Genomic DNA, 14606 nt, shown 5'->3' on the forward strand with positions numbered 1-14606 from the left:
TGACCCCGCCACCCCGCTTCTGTCCCAGCGCTCCCAGCGATCCCAGGATCTGCATGTCGGCTGTGACACTTCCTAATTGCTCAAGATGGATTGCTTAAGAAAAAGCCTTCCATATGGTCCACAGGATTTAATTTTTTTATATCCCCCCCCCCTCCCCGTTTCTACAACTGTTACAGGAAAAGATATTTTTCCCCATTTGACATATATGTAATCTTCTTCTGATACACAAATGCCAGATGGCACTGCAAAAAGATAATAAATGTGTCTGCAGCCTTCGACAGTTAAGTCTGTGAACCTCGAAAATGGCTACAGAGGAGCTGGGAGTGGCTGGGCTTGATTTTTTTTTTTGGTCGGGGGTGTTGAAAATGAAGCATTTCATCTAAGGCGGATAGGTGAGCCTGGAAATGCTCTGCGCCTGCCCCATGCCGGAGCCTGCTGGGGGTGCTGCTGCCAGAGGACAGCATGGCTCCAATGGTGGCTCTGCTGCCCCCAAGGTGGACAGGGGAGTTGGCAAGCTCCCCGTGCGGAGATGCAGCAGGAATATATATTCTTCTGCCTGTATAAAGCCGTCTTTTCATGTGCTGGAAAATACAAACCTTCTGATAAAACCATGCCAAATTCTTTAGGTTTTTGTGATGCTGGCTGTCTTGCTGGCTTCTCCCAGGGAAGGTTTCCCGCTGGGCTTGTTTGGAGCGCTCTGGTTGTGGCTGTGGTTGAAACACGACACAGGCCCTTCAAACAAGCCCTGTGTGACCCGGCCTGGGATTTGCACAGCAGCGAGCAAATAAAAGCCAGCTCGCCTCTGCCAGGTGAGCGCTCTGTGCCCATGCCTTGTGTCAACTGCGGGAAGGAAATCCGAACTGCAGAGGGATTTGGGTCTTAAAACCACCTCTGGGAAGGGGCCCTGTGGTTGAACCAGCAACAAGGAAAGCAGATTCCTGAAACCTGGTGAAACAAAGCTATTTGCAGCCAATGGGCACCTTACCGTCAGGTTTGGAGGGACTTTGGATCGGGTACTGAAAGCCCAGGGAAGAGAGCTGTGAAGAGTCCTGCCTGCTGCAAGGGCGGGTGAGCAAGATGGCCTTTAATTTGGTTAGGAGCACCATCCCGTAACCATGTTACTGTATGTAAATGTTGCTTAACGCTAATCTGCTAATACAATTTCCCTAATTATGGGCATGAAAAACGACTGTCTTCTTGCTTTGTGCTCCGGGATAACCTTGGAAACGCAGTATTTTGCTGCAGCAAGGAATTTCCTCTCCAAACCTTTGTTTAATAAACAGATACAAGAGCAATCAGGTTGCAAAGCACTTTCCTGGAAAAGGGCAGATTTTTTTTTCTTTTTTTTTTTTCTGAGGCTGCGGGGGAAGGGAGGCCGTCCGTCTGTCTTCACGCATTAAACTCCTTTTCTCACGCCGCGCCGCTCCTGTTGGCGCTGTGACTCACCCCGAGCCGCGGATCTGCTTTTCTGCAGAGGCGGCTCGGCCGCGCTGGGGCAGACCCTGCTTTCACCAGCAGACACCTCGGTGGCTTGGGTTTCATCTCTTCCCCATGACATACGTGTGCATGGGGGAGGCAGGGAGGGATGGGGCATGTCCTCCGCACACGCGCTCTGCTACCTTTCCTCCTGCTGGAGTGTCCCCTAATTTGTTCATTTATCCCAGGAAAGCACCCTCCAGAGCCACCTGCCCCCACCAACACAACGTACCATGGATGATGGTCTCCACCACCCACCAGGTTTCAGGAAGATGAGGGGTTTCCCGCCTCCGCTCAGGAGTGGCTTTTTGCACGATGTTCACCTGTGATGAACTCAGCTCAGGTTCGTGGTACCTGCCGGGCAGGCTCCAGACCTCCAGAGGTCCTGCACAGCCGAAATTTTTCTGCTGCTGACCAGAAGAAATCTGGTGCAGAGAGGTGCTTGGGACGGGCTGCAGGGCTGATGGATATCAGCTGGGGAAAAGGCTACCCAGCTCTTTGGCCTGCTGCTTTCACTCCACAGCCCCATCCAGGAATTTTCCGCAGCCTTTGTACAGATAATCAGTCACGCCATCCCCAAACCAGTTGATGGCCTGTGAGTGAGGTTGTGCAACTCTTTTTTTTTTTTTTTTTTTTAAAAGCTTTACCACAAAATACAAGCTATATGGGAGGTAAACCTGCTTGTGCACGAGGAAATTAAACTGGCATGGCTTTTATCATGCCTCATCCAGAATAACTGCCCGTGTGGGCATGCTTATTCTAGAGCAAGGGCTTAGCCCAATGCACCTGATGTGATCTCTCTGGTGAGGAGTATCCAGCAGGCAGGCGTGGGATGTGCCCTCGAGGATGAGCTCGGGGGGGATGTCCCCACTCTGTGGTCCTCTGTGAAATCATGCAGCTTTCTGCAGGACACAACAGGCGATAAGATCAGGGGTGCTGTTCTTAGCATGTGCAAGGCAAGCTTGCTACACTTCAGTGTCTGTCCAAGGGTGACCATATCTCTTCCCACCAGCTGAAGCTATCAGTTCTGCTTTGAGTTCATGCATTTTTCTGCTGGGCTTTTTGATATCTGAACCTTTCCTGGTGCTCCATGGCTGAAGTGAACAGAAGAAGCACCCGTCCTCAGCCATGGGGCCTTGGGGTCATTGCAGCTGGTTGCTGGACATGAACTTTGAAGGCTCTCTAGGCTACCCGGTGAGGGGGGAAATGTAAAAAGGAGTGAAGCCTCAGAATGACATTGCTGATTTCCCTGTAAATACTCAGTGTCATCACTCCCCCTATCATTCACCATAAACCTGAACTGCTTTCATAATTTATTTTTAACCAAAAAGGTGGGCGATTGCCACAAACAGCATCCCTCCTGCCTGTGGGCACACAAGCCAGGGAGGAAATATTTTCTGGCTGGATCTCTGACCTGCAGCCAGCAACATCTGGGCTCCTCCAGAGGCAGCTGGCGAGGCTGGCTAAGGAGGCCTCGGGAGATGTGCTGCTGATTCAGGAGATGTCCAACCACGGGTGTCCTACGGGCAGGGCCTTGGCAAACGGTGGTGGGCCAGGCGTTGAGGTGACCTTGGCCTTCCTTCGTGCCCAGGGCCAGCACAGCGCCACCAGCTCCATGCTGGGGCTTGCTGCTGCAGAGCCCGCTCTCTCACAGGGTTAAATAACAGTGGAATTGCTGAGAAAGTGTTTGTGGTGTTATATCAGCTAAAGAGCTGTTGAGACCAGCGAAGCGGTTATTAGATTTGTCCCTAACACTTATTAAGTTTGTGCCTGCTGCTGAGATGCTCGTGCTGCTCCTCTGTGTATCCGTGGACATGTCAGCTATACCAAGGCATTTCCAATTATCCCGTCACCTACCAGATAAGGTGGTCTCAAATAGTTTCTTTAATTTCTTGGAAAAAAAGCAAAGGAGAAATGCAGCAGCTCAGTGATTCTGTATTTTAAATGGCCTTTGAATAGCAAATGCAAGCTCAGTTTCCTTTCAGGAAGCCAGAGGAGGGCACATACTCACACATGTGCACGCTCACACACACGCGTGCATGCCAGCAGCACTGTGGGCAGATAACACTCCATCCCACCCTTCTGCCCTTGCCGTCTTCAACATTTCCGCTTAGGTTCTGCACAGAGTTTTGCAGACAAGCAAGGAACAGATAAATATGGGACTTTTTTTGGTATTCAGCTCTTTTCTTTCCTGCAGTGCTGCCGACAGCCTGGAGAATTTGCCTCCAAAGCACGTGTCTGTTGATGCACCCATGGGCCAGGACGCTTGATCTCTGTGCAGCACCGTGCTGGCACCCCTCTGCGTGCTCCCCCTGCTCCCCCAGACCCCGCAGAGCGAGGGTGGGGAGGTGCACGTAGCTCTGTTTCGCTGACCCGTGTCTCCGATGACCTGGGGTTTCCAGCTTGCATAAGGAGCTCAGAAGCGCCTGGGGCTCAATTTCAAAAGGCATTTCATTTCTAACAGGCAGGTGAATTTGGCGCTTAACTTCCAGTGAGATCTAACTAACCAGCCTAAGTGCTTTTACAGTCCTCGCTGGGTGCCTATCTATATCTTTAGGTAGAGAGATACGGGGGGAAATGTGGCTTTTAATAGCTCGTGAGTCAGAGCGAGGCATGCCTGCACTGCAGGCAAGCAGCTGCACTGCTGCAGCGTGTGGACGGACCCAGGGGACTGCTGGAGGCTCCCATGCCAGGACCAGGCAGGGCTCAGCCCGGGTGAATCCTCTCCCATAGTACCTGGAGCAACAGGCAACCCAGAAGCTGTATGATTTGAAAGGAGACGGGCTTTGGGCTATTAAAAAATGACCGGTTTACCAGCGTGGTCTTTGGCTTGCCCTCACAGGTGTTGTGCGTTCCCTGGGGAAGCCGCGGGCTGTCCCCAGCGGTGGGTCAGGGCTGTGGGGACAGAGGGACAGTGCAGGGCTCTGCTGGGGAGCACTGCTGTGACCAGCAGCAGAAACATCCAGCTGGCCAACTAGGGCAGGAATGAGCAGCTTTGAGATACAGCAGGAAGGATTTCGGTCAGACATCAGGAAACACTTTCTATTAGTAGGGAAAGTGAAACACCAGCTACAGAAAACAGCTTTGAGTGCGCTTCAGGAACCATTAGACACTGAAGGAAAACTGAGACATGGCTGGTGTGGTGATGAGGTTGGTCATAGCAGTGGGCTAACACGTGGGCAGGTCTGAGTGCAGCCGTGGCTTAGCTAACCCAGGAGATGGGCCCTGATGTGCTTTTGTGCTGTCCTAAAATCAGTGTTACCTGGCACATGAGGCTGGAGATGGAGAGACCGGTGGAGCTACGGCATCTCATATGGAAAAGAAATGGAAAGAGTACTGATGGGGACAGGGATGGGAATAGGGATAGGGATAGGGATGGAGATGAGGATGGAGATGGAGATGGAGAGGGGGAGGGATTGGGGCTGGGGGGTTGGAGATGCGATTAGCAATGGGATGTGTTTGGGAATGGGGTTGGGGATGGGACACAAAAGCATGACCAGGAGGCCTGGAGGGACACAGCTCGATTCCCAGCTCTGCTGCAATTCCAACATGACCTGAGCAAACCCCTCAGCCCCACTGCACACCTTTTGCCCATCTCTGCACTGGTGTTATGAGCACTGCCCTCCCCTTCAGGGGTGTTGTACGTCAAATGAGCTATTTAAAACCTGTAGCAAACAAGTCTTACAGAGATATTCGCTATTATTTCTGATTGTGTGGACTCCAGAGTGACTGATTAGCATTTTTCCCCTGAGCAAAATAATGGTTGTCATAAAGGATGCTTTAGGGTTTAAGACAGATACAGACTCTTTTAACAGCATTTATTTCTGAAGAACCTTCATCTTTACTCTCCCTCACGACAGCTGGTTTTTGAGTCATGAGATAGTTGCAATTACTCTGCCTCTGTAATTCTGTCTTCCCCACACTCTTCCTGGCTTCAGAGCCACTGGAGGATGGTCACCTGTGTGGAGCCGTGCACGAAAATTGGATCCCAGCTGCAGGCAAGGGTAGGAGGAAGTGAACGTGGAATATTTCAATTTAAAGTGTGTTTATTGTGCATTCTGTCACTGATTTGATGTAAAAAAATTTGCATGCAAATGACAGCAGATTTGCATCTCTCCTTTCATTGACTGCAGATGTTGAAAAAAAATATATTCCAAGGCTTTTTTTAAAGCTTTCAAAACATCTTAGTGGAGATTTTGGCGGCTGCCCTATTAACGCATCTACGTAAATATGCTGACCTGTCCTGAAAACAGTAAGCTGATGCCAGGGGATTTACATTGAGGTGTTCACTGCAGCTCTCTGCAGTCTTTGCCCCTCCAAGATTTCCAGCATCTTTTGGGAAATATGTGCTGCTGACAACCTTGGACATGCAACCATGTCTCTTATAAAAATGTGTTTTTACATTGAAACATGTGGAAGAGTTTTTCTAATTACCATGAAGATGCTAGATGTTTTTTGTAAGTTGGAGGTGGAAGGAAATGAGGAGTGAGGCCCCAAGCAGCCAGGAGGCATCCAGAGAGCTTTGGAGGCATCGTCTTCCACCGTCAGTAGTGGGCACCGAGATCAGGGCGGCCTTGGGCAACGGGACTGAAATTGCTTTCCCTTCCCTGGGACCAGGCAGGCTGTAAAATCCATCATTAGCACCACAGGAACATCCAGAAGATGTCCTGGGATGTGCCTGGGGGAGGTCACATCTACAGGGCTCCCTATGCAGCCCTCTCCCAGGGCAGGGCTGTCTCCAGAGACCAGTGACTGTGGTCCCAGGTTTTGTGCGGAGCAGGTTATGAACACCTTTTCTTTGTTTTCTGGGTGGCCCTCCAACCTGGGCAATCTGGGCCTGCTTATCAGAAGACTGCTGCGTATTTACATACAGGCTGTGTACACAAAATTAGCCTGTATGGATTGCTCTGCTTTGCCTATGCTACAAGAGCTCCTGCAGCAAATTTGCAGCCCCAGCAGCAGGACTGGTAAACAGGGCACAAAGTGGGTCCTAAAAACCACTCAAGCAGTAGCTGGTTTCCTTTCTTAATCTCCTGAATGATGAGTTGAATATTAAGCCTCTCTCTTGACTTTATTTATTCCAGTCACCCATGCTTCAACCATTGTGTGGGAATCGAGGAACTTCTTTTTCCCCAGTCAAGGTATTCTTTGACTAGGGGAGCAACAAAAATGACCAAAGGGGGAAAAAAATAAAAATAAAAACAAAACAAAACCAAGAAACTAACCGCTAAACATAAACAGGAACAAGGCTGCTAATGAAACAAGCTCTGCTGAGGTTGCTGTGACTCTACAAAAAAATTGGCAAAAAAGTTACTCTTCTAAAGCTGCCAGGTTTAAATAAGATGCTATCTGTGTAGAGATTTTTTTAACATTAGCTCTGCATCTGTCTTCAGCTAAGAGATATAAATAGATTTATACCTTTCTTTCTATGTATATAATTTTATATATAGGTGTGAGTGCACATTAAGTGTATGCATGTGTATGTGTATATAAAATATGCACAGTATCTAGACAGAGCCATCCATCTATCAAGTTATGGGCCTATCTTGTGCTCATTCTAGAAAGGATTTAAAAGGAATTGCCTAAATACATAATACATGCTAGGGTTTTTTCTTTTTAAGAGACGAGTCAAGTCAAATGCTATGATATAAATTTTTAATACCCCTATGACCTGATTTTTTTTTCGTCTTGTGCAAGGAAGTTAACAATATGAAATGTCTTTCTGTTGTCTCTAATCATGGGCTGATTTGATAAGCTGTAATTATTATTCATATTTGAGATCTGCAGCTAGGGAGATGCGGGAGGTGTGGGGACCATTGGGATGTTTAGGTTTATTATTATTTATTACTGCTATGAATAAAAGAATAACGATTACAGAGATTCTGCCAAGTAGTTCAGGCTGCAAATTTAACCCATTTAAAAACTGTTGCAATCCATTCACATCTGATGGATTCTGGCATCTCTTTAATCATGTTTTTTGGTTCCTTACCCTATCGCAGAGGTTGTAAATCTGGAAGAAATGGAAGGAACGATTTTTGTAGGCCCTATCAAAATGCATTGTGTTTGTTGTTTGACCTTGGGCACTCTGTCTCCTTAGGAACACTGGAGGAAGATTGCAAGGAGTACTCATGTCACAGCTGCAATTGTGGTTATTACTATTCATCATCTTACTAGACACAGCATTCAAAGACTTGTGCTGAGCAGAGAGAGAGTTGTGATCCCCGTTATTATCAATATCCAGTGCTTTACAAGTGTCTTGGCAGAGGTGAAGGGGTTTGGTAAGTGGGAAACAGCAAACAGCATCTTTACTTCAAGAGCAATATGTGCTTGTGTTGATTTCAGCACTGCTTCTCTTGAATAAACTCGGAAATCTTTGTCTGGGAACTGCCGGTGTCCTTGAAAACGTCCTGGTGCCTGCACCGAGCTGGACTGAACATCCCTCCTGCACTGAAAGGCGACGGCAGGTGGAATGGTGTTTTCAAGACTCTGAGATGTCCACGCAAAAGAGAGGAAACGTGCAAAATGCGTGCCTAGCAAGGTGGTGGGGAATGGGTCGTCACCTCTCAGAGAGAGGAGGAAATGGATCCGATGGACCCTGTTTTGCTGGGCGTGCTTTGCTGTAAATGCAGATTTCTAACACTTCCATCAGGGTTGGCCCCAGGCCCTCAGGCCTCATCAGGAAGTGGTGGAGGTCAGCTCCGTGCTCTCTCACAGTGGGGAGAGTGATTCTCCTGAACACCCCCTATGTGCAAAACACGACAGGTTTAACCTTGCGAAAAGGAAGAAAAGAGCAGTGTCCGCACAGCCCTCTGCTGCACGCTCTTTTGTGCTGCATAGATTTCTTTCAGATCTGTAACCTGTGTGGCACCATCCAAGGGACAAAACAAACGTGTTTTTAGAATAGCAATTCGTTTTTCAAGTGATGTAAGTGCTTTGGGCTGCTTCACTTAAAGGCTTTGACATCTGTGGGTGTATGGGTGCAAATATATTGCTCATTTGTTCCTCTTACCCTCCTGGAGTCAGAGCCAGAATTACCTTCAGTCATTACTCTATCCTGCCTCCATAAGGATAGACTGTCCTTGAAAGAAAAATGAATACATCTAAGTAACATCCTTTATGAAAAATGTGGGTGTAGATTCCAGGAAAAATGCTCTCATAAAACTCGTAGTTGTAGGAGGCTGAGCCATGTGATGGTCAAAAACGCCAGAAGGAAGAGCTCTGCAGCAAGAGGCCATGGCTTGAAGAATACATGGTGGGTTTCAAGCCTGAAATGTCCCGTGGAAGGAAGAAAATCAGCCTGATGTTCACAGGGTGGTCTGGTGTAGCTGCCCCTGGCTCCCAGTGGAAATAAACTCCTGAGCTCATGCCTTAGTAGGCATTTGTGTCTCCTTCAGAAACTCTGGTACCCGGTTTCTCCCCAAATATCCATTGGTTGGTGGAAATTCTGAAGATGACAATAAAGAGGTGGGAGAGCCAGTGAGACTTTAAGAAGTGATGTTTCAGGGCTTTAAGAAAAGCAGTGGCTTTTTGGGCCCAGTTTCTCCTCAGTTCCCTGAAGCTGGATCTTCTCTATAATGTACTCAGAGGAAAAGAATTCATCTCAGAACCTAAAATACACAGATTTATTACAAGGAACCCCTTATGTTTTGGCTTTACATCTTTCTGTCTTCAAATGTTTTGCCCATTAAATATGAACTTCAAATTAAGATTGCACACAACAACATGACCTCCAAAAAATTGTGTCCTGTATCCCTTTTTTTTTTTTCAATGAAGACTAATCCTGACTTCTACCTATGCCAGACTATTAGCTCTCTATTCTTTGCGTGTTTGCTATATACCTTTTTATGACACGGTCTCAATATCTTTTCCTTCCTTTCTTTTACCAGGGCAAAAGTTTGAAGATATGAGCCACAGCATATGCTATTGTCCCTTCCTAGAACAAAGTATATTGTTATGTTCAAAATGCGATGCTTTTCTCCCCTGTTAAATGTTTTCTAGCTGTATAGACCAGCCATCTGTTTCTGCTTCCCTCTTCCATCATTCAATTCTTTGCACATTATTCAAATTAATTATCAATTAAGAACTGGAAAGACTGAATAATCAAATTACAGAATGGCGAGATGGTCAAAGTAATACAGCACCTTATTACAAGCTTGCAGATAATTAATAAGCCAATAAATTCATGATCTCTTGTTTTACAGATGAACCTTCAGCCCAATAAATGAAAGCAGACGTGACTGTGACATGTATCTCTTCTTGGTCATTTACTTATGAACATAGGAAATGACATTGACTAACCCCCTTTCATTCGAAATTTCAGATTGTAATCTCCTCTCGGATGTCAAACTAACCCAGATAATAAAACAGCTTGAGTCTCAAGACGTTCCCCAGAGAGATAAGAAAGTTCTTTTTTATTTCTTGTTCTAAAGTGAAACTGGTTTATAAGGCATGAAATTAGCTGTCCTTTAGCTCTATGGTTGTCCCGAAAAGAGGAGGAGGTCTGTGTTCAGGGTGAAGGCAGAGCAGTACTGCTGGCTGCTGTGCCCTTGGGCAGGTGTAGGATCACACAGTTGGACCGTCTTTCAATATCTCTCCATAGAGCAGTGCTCAGAGAGGGAAATTTATGAGGCTTGGCAACACGGTTGGCACTCAGGGAGTGCCTGGGGAAGATGAGGATGGAGGAGAGCTGTTTGTGCCATGTGTGATACCTGAGAGATTCTGGCTCTGACCATCTGTACAATCTGATGTGTCTAAACCTTTCCTGCAGTAGTCCCTCTGGCTTCTTGGCCTCTTCTTTCAGATGTAACCATATCATATGTTTGCAAAGGTGGTGGCTCATCCTCAAGCACAAAAGCAGAGATTAACCAAAATTTAGGGTTGGAAAGGGCTGGAAGAGATTATGCTGTCTGGTCCTGTGCCCCAGAACATCAAATCCACCTTCCCCGCTCCTGGTGACCCGTCTGCCACCTCTGTTTTTCTGGTCGCTTTCACTTTCAGCTAGAATTTTACTGGCAGGACTTAAGGCCAGCTTTGAGACTGTGCTGAGAACACAGATGCCCTGTAAGTCCCCTGTCCTCTGGGAATGTGTCTTTAGGGGGTTGCAGCTTCAGCTAGCTGGGACCCTAGGGTCTCCAGCAGCCAAGAGTAAAGTTGGGGAATTAACAAAAATGATTGTCGCCATTTCATGTGGCTCCCGATGACAACTCATTTACCTCAATATTATTTCCATCCTTTTTTTTTTCCCTCCTCCAAAGCCTCTTCTGTCACCCCCACCCCCCAAACCCAAATTCATCATAGCCTTGTAGCCATCACAGCCTGCAAAGCATCCTCTTCACATTCTCCTAACGCAATTGCACATAATTAAGCAGTACATTTACATGTCAGACTAAACCCACTGTCCAAGCTGCTCGTTCTGCTTTGTGCAGCGCTGTGCCAGGCATCCTCCAGAAAGGATGCAAATCACAGCACAGAAAACATATTACGAGTGGCATGCAAGATCTGTGCCCACTTTGCCCATTGTGTCAAGAAAACAGAAATGCTTGTCAAAATACCAGCTCGAGTAGGAGCTTGCGGCTTCTGGAGGAATAAAAGAACCATGTTGGCAAGCACAGGACTAGACAGGCAGATGTCCTCCTCTCCACCCACTAGAATTTTATTGGCAATTGAGTTAACAACCTCTTTGCATATGAAAGTAACGGAGAGGCGCTGCTGCGGCCTTGCTGGCAGGAGACTTGGCTGCAAAACCAGTGAGACATTTGACAAGGAAGCAATATGTTAGCAACATCTCTTCATCCGTGTTATCAGGGCCAAATTGCCACGGCACTTGCAGCCATGTGGAGGCATTAGATGCAAAGTGTTAGACGCCCTGCCATTCTTCCTCATCATTTTCCCCTTTCTCTTATTTCTTTCTCAGTACAGCCTGGTCCTGACACTTCTCTTCAAGTGGCTCCAGAGCCAATCTTTCCCTGTGCTGCTGTGCATCTTTACAAAATAGGCTGCCAGGTGCTGAACACCCACATTTTGAAGTGATTGTTCACAGTAATAAAGGGTTCTGTTTTGTTGTTGTTGTGCTTTTTTTTTTTTTTTTTCCCTGTAGAAACACTTGCATGTTCAAGTTTTCCTTTAAGAGGTCGCATGCCCGATCTGATGAATAGGAGGAATGCAGACTGAAAAAGCCTTTCAAACCATTGAATTTTTACAGCAGAATTTGTACTCCGTTTCAGTTGTGCCCATGCTCTTTAGATTTGCAAACTCCCTGAGTATCTGCAGTGGAAAAATAGGCTTCCCCTTAGTGGACTCAGAATAACCTTGCAGTTATTCTGCAAGTGCTGAGCTATGGGTCTCTGGGAACAGTGGTATCTCCAAATATGCCTGCGGACCCCCTACTAGAACGGTGCTGTAGGGCAGTACAGAGCAGCCTGAATGAGCAGGGGAGCATAACAAAGTCGGCAGTCTCTGGGTCCGTTTGGGAGACCCTGTGTGGATGAGGTGTGCAACTGAAGTGCTGCCCCTGTGTCTGCAGGGGAGAGAGGGAATATTCTAGGAAACCTGCCCAATCTCTCACCCAGCCATCGAGCCCTCCCTAAAAAACAAGCCCAATAACGCAGCAAGACTTTGTAACAAAATTGCTTTCTCACCTGTTCCTTTCAACTCTTTTAGGGCTCATTGGGTTTAATAAGCCACTGCAAATTGCTGGGATCACATTCTGCTGTATGTACAGCTTGGAGGTGAATAACTCATTGGTTAAGCATCAGGGGATTATGGAAAATTCCTGTATGGAGCCAAAGAATGAAATTGCATCAGAAAAGATGGAGGCATCCTGCTTCTCCTGCAAAGGTGCTCCTGAACTAGGCTTCCCATGCCCACCCCTGAGCTCAGGTTTGCCCATCACCATCTATGTCCCATGACTAGCCACAGGACCAGGCAGTTGTTGTGCCTGCAGACCTTTGCATTGCATACTGTCCATGGGGACACCATCAGCTCTCCCTGGGCTGGCACCAAGCATGGTTGTATTTTCCTTTTTCTGCTCCCTTATCACTTCCTCCCAAACACTCCCCTTCAAGAAGCAGGAGAGGTATCTTCGGTGCTGCTGCTGCTTCTCCAATAAAACACGCAAGCCCCGTGTGCCTGGCTTTCAGGGTGAGGGCTGCTTTCTTCTTCCTGTTGGGTCTTGGGCTCTGCATCAAAGTGCCATGTGGCTCCTCTCTCCTTCTCCTTGTGCTGCCCTTCTCTTCTTCCCCCTCTCTGTGCCCTCCTCAATTCTTTTGTGGGGTTTCCAAAACTCTTTCTCACTTGTGACACCATTCTGGTCATCAGTTGGGTATGACATAGACCCACTGCCCCTTCAGCCTGATGGTCAGTGCACAACTTATCCCAGGTCACAACACATTTAAGCACCTCAGCTCACTGTCTTCACTGTTGGGATGGCCAATAAATTCATCTTATTTTAACTTCTAGCTACCACACATGTGAGGTTTCTCACAACCCGCATGATCTTCCAGCTATTAATATCCTGAGCCTGAGGCCTGACTCTCCTAACCTTGTGCTTTAAAGCCTCTTTCTCCCCCGGGGCCAGCAGCAAGTTGGCATGTCACGGCAGGCCAGGCTCTTGGTGCAACTGCAGCGTGTAAGTTGAAGATGTACACTTGTTCTCAGGTGGCTACAGGTTGCTCTCCGTGCAGGTTTTCCCAGCTTGCCTGCCAGCCCCAGGTGGGAGTGCACGTCTTCCCTGCCTCCCTCCTGCTCCCCTGCCCCTCTCTGGCTTGTTGAGTCGTGGCTCCAGCCCCGAGTAACTTCTAGTTCACAACACTCATTTTACAAGGAGAAAGCAAGTTTTTCTTGTTGCCTCAGGTGTCTCAGGTAAGTTTAAGCATCACCTTTGCTGGGGACAGGTTGGCTGGCGGAGGGGTCATCTCTCCCTGACGTCCCAAAGTATTATTTTTACTATAACCACAAGGAAATTGAATCCAGAAGTCCTGCTGAAAATCCCACCCAGCAATTTCTTTCTGCTTCTCCCCATTCCTCTGGATAATGGTCATCTCTCCTGAGCAGAGGAATGGACTGGCCACTCATTGCCCCTGCATTCCCAGACAGACATCGCAGTCTGTGCAGTGGCTGAAGGTTCAATGCTTCAATGGGTGACAGACGGGCTTCCCCAAGAGCCTGGCCAGTGGTGCCAGGTGAGCCTTTCCTTCCTGCCCCCATGGATGCTTTATTCAGTGCTAATTGGAGAAAATTTCTCACGTTCTGTGTACACGATCCGTGGGATATGCCTGCTGAATGTTATAACCAGAGCTGCTTCCCCTTGAGCTGGTGGTGAAGTTATCCCAATGTATAGCCAGGTGTATCCACCACTGAAAACACACACTGTGGGTATTTTTCCATAGGAAGAAGTGCTACCACAGTTTCATGTTTCTCTTCACATTTTCCCATTCTGTACAGTACTCAACAGAACTGTTGCTGCTGTGTTTCTCTTATGCTGTCAGGGACATTTGCAGTACGGGATCCAGGAGCAGAGGGCCTGACATGTGCAGTGCAACTCTTCTTCTTTTTCAACCATATCAACTGCAGTCATGGCCTAAAATACTGTGTCATCCCTCAGCGAGTGGAAGCTGAGTTTCTCACCTGTAGATTACTCCTCTCTCAAAACTAAGGAAGGAAAGGGGCCATCAGAGAGGTTCCTCCCGCTCTGCATGCTAACATGTTTCTGCCTGAGGCTGGAAATGAAATTACCATTTACTCGAAACCTCCAGACAGATGTAGAGCAACTGGGCCAGGTTCAGTTGCAGTAGCCAGGGCTTTCCCTCATTTCTGTGGCAAACATATAGCTGACTCCTCCCGCTGTGACCTGGCTCAGGATATATTTAAGGAAGCACCACAGAAGGAGGGGGCACTGAATGGTTGAGGAATATCATGTCATCAGAGACTACAGCAGTGACAAAATCACTTTTGGCTGTGTTGGGGGATTTTGTGCTGGAGACTAATGAGGGAGAACATTCACTCCTCTTACGATCCCCTGTAGATGAGATCCTTGGAGAGGACAGTGTGATTCTCTGCTTTCTACCAACAGCTTTCAGTCAGTGAAACATCTGTTGGTGACTGGCAATGCTTCCTCCTGGTACAGGTCTATG

The 14606-nt window shown here is 47.5% G+C and overlaps 1 long non-coding RNA gene across 1 annotated transcript; it reads left to right on the plus strand.

Moving 5' to 3' along the window:
* The first annotated feature begins 230 nt into the window (after nt 1–230).
* On the plus strand, nt 231–10282 carry LOC310901987. Its single transcript, XR_014586359.1, has 3 exons — nt 231–1068; nt 1665–1819; nt 7574–10282. It is a non-coding gene; the product is annotated as an uncharacterized lncRNA (long non-coding RNA).
* The last annotated feature ends 4324 nt before the right edge of the window (nt 10283–14606 follow it).

Source organism: Anser anser, assembly GCF_964211835.1.
Source record: "Anser anser genome assembly, chromosome: 6".
Lineage (NCBI taxonomy): Eukaryota > Metazoa > Chordata > Aves > Anseriformes > Anatidae > Anser > Anser anser.